The following is a 6,271-nucleotide window of genomic DNA, read 5'->3' as shown; positions in this document are numbered from 1 at the left end:
ACCTCAAACACAATGCTTTACAATTGGAGTCTGATATCTTCACTTGCAGTCACCAGGTACAGCAGCTTTCCCCAGCCCAGGGCCTTTCAGAAGTTGTTGGACTACAGTTCCCATCATCCTTGACCATTGATCATGCTGACTGGGGGTATCGGAGTTGAAGTCCAACAACATCTGGAGGGCCAGAGGTTAGAGAAGACTGAAGAGCACAATAATACAATGATGCAGATGTGAACCAGCTGTAAGTCTCAGCATGGTAACAATGGTCTGTGCCAGAGCTGGGGAAACTCAGGTCCTCCAGATGTTGTTGGACTCCAACTCCCATCACCACTGATCAATAGCCATACTGGAAGCTGCCGTATTTTTCGCTCTATAAGATGCACCAGACCACAAGACACACCTAGTTTTTGGAGGAGGAAAACAAGAAAAAAAATATTCTGAATCTCAGAAGCCAGAACAGCAAGAGGGATTGCTGCACAGTGAAAGCAGCAATCCCTCTTGCTGTTCTGGCTTCTGGGATAGCTGCGCAGCCTGCATTCGCTCCATAAGATGCACACACATTTCCCCTTACTTTTTAGGAGGGGAAAAGTGAGTCTTATAGAGCAAAAAATACGGTACATTCCAAAAATGTTTGGAGGGCCAGAAGATTCTAATCCATGGCCTACACTATCTTTGTGCATAATGTCCCATTTGGGGCCATCCAGCCATGCTTGTTTGTTTATTCACATACCTGCCCTGCTCACATCTGAAACAGGGGACAGCATATGCAACATACCACAAAAACCACACCATCTGCTACTGGTAGGCTCTACCACTTTGGATTGCAACCACAGAATTTCTTTCAAGCTTTCCTGTTGCATGTGGTATAGGGTGGGAGGTTTCACAAAAGGGTATCTGAGAGGTGTAATGTAGGCCAGAATGTTTGGGCAGGTGGCTTCATCAAGCTCTGTCCAACCACAAATCAGATAGATAGATAGATAGATAGATAGATAGATAGATAGATGATAGGAGATAGATAGATAAATAGATAGATAGATAGATAGATAGATAGATAGATGATAGATAGATAGATAGATAGATAGATAGATAGACAGACAGACAGACAGATAGATGATAGATAGATAGATAATAGATAGATAGATTAGATAGATAGATAGATAGATAGATAGATAGATAGATGATAGATAGATGATAGATAGATAGACGATAGACAAGACAGACAGACAGACATTATTGGCATCATTGTAGTTGTAGGTTTTTAAAATATATATAGCACTATTATTTTGATCACTTCCTAGGTTAATCGAAATTTGGCCGAATCATCCAGCCACCCTCCTTTGGTCCATGTGAGGCCTGCAGTGACAGCAAAAGAGCTACCCCCAGCTGGTCTTGCTCCCTTGCCAAGCTCTGGAAGTCTGTCACTGCCTTTCATGCTCTGCTTAGAAGCATTCCATATTGTGTTAATCCTTGTGGTTAGCAAGATCTTTCTGGCAAGTCTGCCAAATTCTTTCTAGTGCTTAACAAGACAATTCTCTCCCACTGTACTGTAGGTTACGGGGAGAGCCAGGGTCTTAATTCATCCCATGCCTACAGTAACGTGTGTGTAGATTACCCCCAGAATCCCACTGGCTGCATCAAAAGTGCCTGGATCGGGTACCTGCTGTGCTCAGGACTCAGCGAGGGTACGTGTTCATCTAAACACATATATTTTATGCTTTGCCAAAGCAAACTCTGCTGCTTTTGGCTGAGTTCCTAGTTGTGTTTCAAATGCCGATTTCATGGCTCACCTCACCGCCCCCATACATGGCTGAGCACTAGACCCACTGCACCAATTCCACTTTTCTTACTGCCCTGTCTCTTCCGAAATGAAAGGACCAGGGAAGAGGGTCCCCCCTTTCTTTCTTGCCCTCTCCTTCTCTGTTTCTTTCTCCCCCTGTTTCTGGGCTGGAACATGCTGTGTTTTGATGCCATGTCCCAGCTGATTGAATGCCTTCCTCTTGACACACAGTGTGTGGGTGATGTGGCTGCCTTTGTGCAAAAAAAGAAAAGGAAAAAAGAATGAGAGTTTCAATATCCTGTTCTGAACCCCCAAAAGAGAGGCAGACTCATACAGATTCCTCCCCTGCTAGCAGCAGCAGCAGATCTTGTTTTCATTAAAGGAAAAAGTGTGGCCACATATATTCTCGATGAGATTTAAAGACACATTTGCATGCTCATGATTGTGAAGCAGTGACTCGAAATCAGTAGAGCAATGATAAAGCTTGTGTACTTTTAACAAAGTACTGAAACCAACATCATGGCACTTCAGGTGCATTTTGGAAAAGGAATTGTCTCCCAGGCTCCTTCAGAAAGAAAGAAAAACCAGATGGACCTTCCTATGGAGAGAAGAATGTGATGTTTTCTCTAATTGCAGATGGAGGTTGGTGTGTCTAACTGCTCTCCTGCAAACACACACACAAACCACAGAACCTTGTATGCAGAAAGCTAACATGTCAGGAGGAAGGATTTGGCCTAGTCTTCCCACCGAGATGTTATTTTTCATGGAGCATCACAAAATACAAACTCCTATTTAGCACCCTGCAATGTCATAGTCCATGGCTGATTCTGCTATGCCACTTTTAGGAACTGGGCTTTTAGACTACAGCTACCATAGAAGGTAAAGGTAAAGGGACCCCTGACCATTAGGTCCAGTCATGACCGACTCTGGGCTTGCGGCGCTCATCTCACTTTATTGGCCGAGGGAGCTGGCGTACAGCTTCCGGGTCATGTGGCCAGCATGACTAAGCCGCTTGTGGCGAACCAGAGCAGCGCACGGAAATGCCGTTTATCTTCCCGCTGGAGCGGTACCTATTTATCTACTTGCACTTGCTTTCGAACTGCTATGTTGGCAGGAGCAGGGACCGAGCAACGGGAGCTCACCCCATCGTGGGGATTCGAACCGCCGACCTTCTGATCGGCAAGTCCTAGGCTCTGTGGTTTAACCCACAGTGCCACCCACATCCCTACCATAGAAACACAGACTTAAATCATTTGGGTAAGTTGCACTTATTTTTGTTTTCGTGAATATTGTTTTCAAACCCCTCAATAGAAGCCTACAAACTTTTGGATCTGAAAACTGTACAGCAGTTAGCGAAACATTTTGCTTGATTCAGTTTCATAGCATTTAGATAAGTGCATTGCACACAAAAAAGAGGGGGAGTCAGCTATTTGTCTGGTCATTGCAATCGCAGTGCATCCTCCCAGTGAACACAAATCATTAACCAAATTCCTTTACAACACACTGTGCAAGAGAGAATTTTTGTCCGCAGGAAGCATCAGCAATGTGCATAAAAGGAGTGAAGCTTCTCTTGCCTGCACTTGACAGCACTCCTCTAATCAGCAGTTTTCTCATCCTGGAGATCCTCCTTGAGGTTTGCAGATGACCACACATAACGATGTGGTTTCTTGTCAACTAGCAGTAATTTCGCTGGACAGCAAAATGTACTGCGAGAGATGACTACTTTGCAAGTGAAATGGGGATGACCTACTTTTCCAAGTCTGCATTTGCACAGCGCCCCTCTAATCTCTTTCAATAATATTTAGCTAGTGGTAACAGGATGCTGAGCACCACAGAAAACATTACAAGTCATAATTCAGTGGAATCACAGGGGTGGGAGGAAACAGAAAACTAACAAATAGCACTTTATACAAAGCATTTACTTACTTTCATTTGTTATTTACACTGCTTCTTGTTTTTCTTTCAAAGAGTGCAAAGTGGTATATAATATTCCCTCCACGCCCATGCTTACCACAACCCTTTCGGGTATTTGTATTAAGCTTGCCCAAGTAGACTTCATAGCTGTGTGAGAATTTGAACATCAAACTCCTGCAATCCTAGACAGACACATTAGCCATGGCACCAGTCCATTCCCCCTCCCCAACATGTACACACACCAAAAAAATAGTCATTGTGCCCCACATTGGAGGATTTATAGTGCTCATCACAATCTGGGGTTTGCATGTAGACGGGGTGAGAGATGACCCAAAGTCAGGACATATTTCACACCAGCAGTGGCCAAGGCATGGGGGCGAGAAGGGTGGGGTGCTGAGAGGGAGAAAGTGGTGGTTTAAAACAATGGGAGAAGTTTAAGTAAAGCAGTGATGAAGGGACCTAAGAGGAAAACAGTGATTTAAATCAACAGCAGAGGTTTTAGTGAAGTACTATGGAATATTTTAGGTCTTCACAACCTTCATCTCTCTCACATGGGGCAGCTGAGGACTGAACAAGGGAGAAGTGTAAGAGGAAAAATAAAAGGGAAATAGTGGCTTTGAACACAAGTGGCTTCAAAAATGGGGCTGGAGAGGTGGAAAGCAGGCTTCATTGTCACATGCTGTGGTAAAGGGAAGCTCATGGGAGGTCGTGGTTCTGATGGGGCTTCTGGGTTACAGAGCTGTGCCAGAAATATGGGCTTCTGGCCTGGAGCTTCTGGGACCACTGGGGTTGGTTCTGAGGACACTTCCCTTTCTTGCTCTGATTTTCTTTCTAGATTCCAGGCCTCATCCCCGAAGGATGGGGAGTCAGATCACAAGCTTTTATATCCTGTTCAAGTATGATATGCTACAATATTATTAGTTTAACATTTTGTATACAATAAGAACTTATACCCATGTTATTTAGGATCAAAAAGGTGTCTCAAAATAAGAGACCTTGCATACCTTTGTTCTCTCCAGTTTTGTATGCTGCCCTTATTATAACATGATGCAGTTGCAAAATGCATAGTTTATGTCTTACACACCCAGATAAATATTCATAAATTTCTCCAATGCCTCTAGGTGGGAATGTGCAGTTGCTGTTAGACTACTCACTATTCCTGTTTGTCACCATAGGTTTTTAATGTCACTCTTCCCACCCACCCTTTTATCCTGCTCACTGCCCCCTACTCCAGTAGTATATTCTCAAGTGTTTTGTCCACTCTAGTTTTAAATAGATTAAATATGGTACTTTCTCACCGACTTGTCAGAATCTGTCAGTGAGTCTCCAAGGCAATTGACACAGGCAATTATGAAGGTGCATTGTGGACCTTAGCCTACTTGTCATTTGGCTCTAAATACAATGCTTTCCTCTGGCTGTCATGAGCATGGCACAATGGCTTTTTGAAGCCTTAACTTTCCTTCTCCCTCCAAATGCAATCGTACAAATTGCCTGCAACAAATGACCTTTGCAGTTGGGTCCGGTGCTGAGCCAAAGAAATGAAAATATATATTTGGCAGGCAGGTGTACAGAAGATCGATTTGCAGCGTGGGGCAAAAGTTTCAATTCCGAAGCCTGGGCACTTTGGATATTAAGTGATAAAAGGCTTTGGGTGCTAATAACACACCCACCACTTTTGTTTTTTGTTAATAGCATTGGATATGGACCAACTTTAGTTAAGCACTTTTTAGCTTCATTACAGCTTTCCCATTGGAATTTTAAAGTACATACCTCTAGCTAGACCATGACCACTGGATCTTAAGAATTGGCATAACAGTAAGTAGAGCTACTGTTGGAACTCTCTCTATCAGTGCATTGGTTCACACACTTTGAGTGGTGAGGTAGCAGCCCACCATGTACCTAAAGTAACTTGGTTTTTTGTGATTTTTCCAACTGCAGAAAAGGCCCACCCTCATGTTGCTACCCTCCAGACTTCTTGCAGAGGAGGCACATGAAGAAGAGCTATCAGAGCCTCCACACGACCGAGCTGTAATGGCTACTCCTCCGACGTATCTTCAGAACCCATCCAGGCTCTCCTCCGATGGTGATGAACGACCTAAGCCTTTGAATGAGGCTTCAGGCACGCTCTCCAGAAGGAGCCAGAAATATGTGCTACATTGCTACTTTATTTCTAACTATGTAAGACAGAAAAGAATATGCATCTGCTCTCTGTGAGAGACAGAAAAACAACAGAACAAAGAAACAGGAAACCAGAAACATCAACATCCGTCTCCCGTGAGACTTCCAACAGTCTGGAATGTCAACAGAGTCTTGTGACTCTAAGAACTGCACAGTGGCATAACAGAAACCTAACAAGAGCCTCAGATGGTGATTGCAGGGTCTGGGTCATTTCATACAGGGAGAGGAGGTCCTCTCTGTTTCATCTTCTGAATGACTGGCCCAAGGTTACACATTGAACTTTACTTCATTTCTTATTAGATCTAAACATAAGAACCTGAAATGTCCTGTGGATGTTAACATAGAACAGTTTTATACACTGGTTAAAACTAAGAGGAGAAATTCAACATTGCACTATGTTAATTA

Source organism: Podarcis erhardii, assembly GCF_964252035.2.
Source record: "Podarcis erhardii genome assembly, chromosome: 3".
In the NCBI taxonomy this organism is placed as follows: domain Eukaryota; kingdom Metazoa; phylum Chordata; class Lepidosauria; order Squamata; family Lacertidae; genus Podarcis; species Podarcis erhardii.
Note: the sequence above shows the minus strand (reverse complement) of the source record.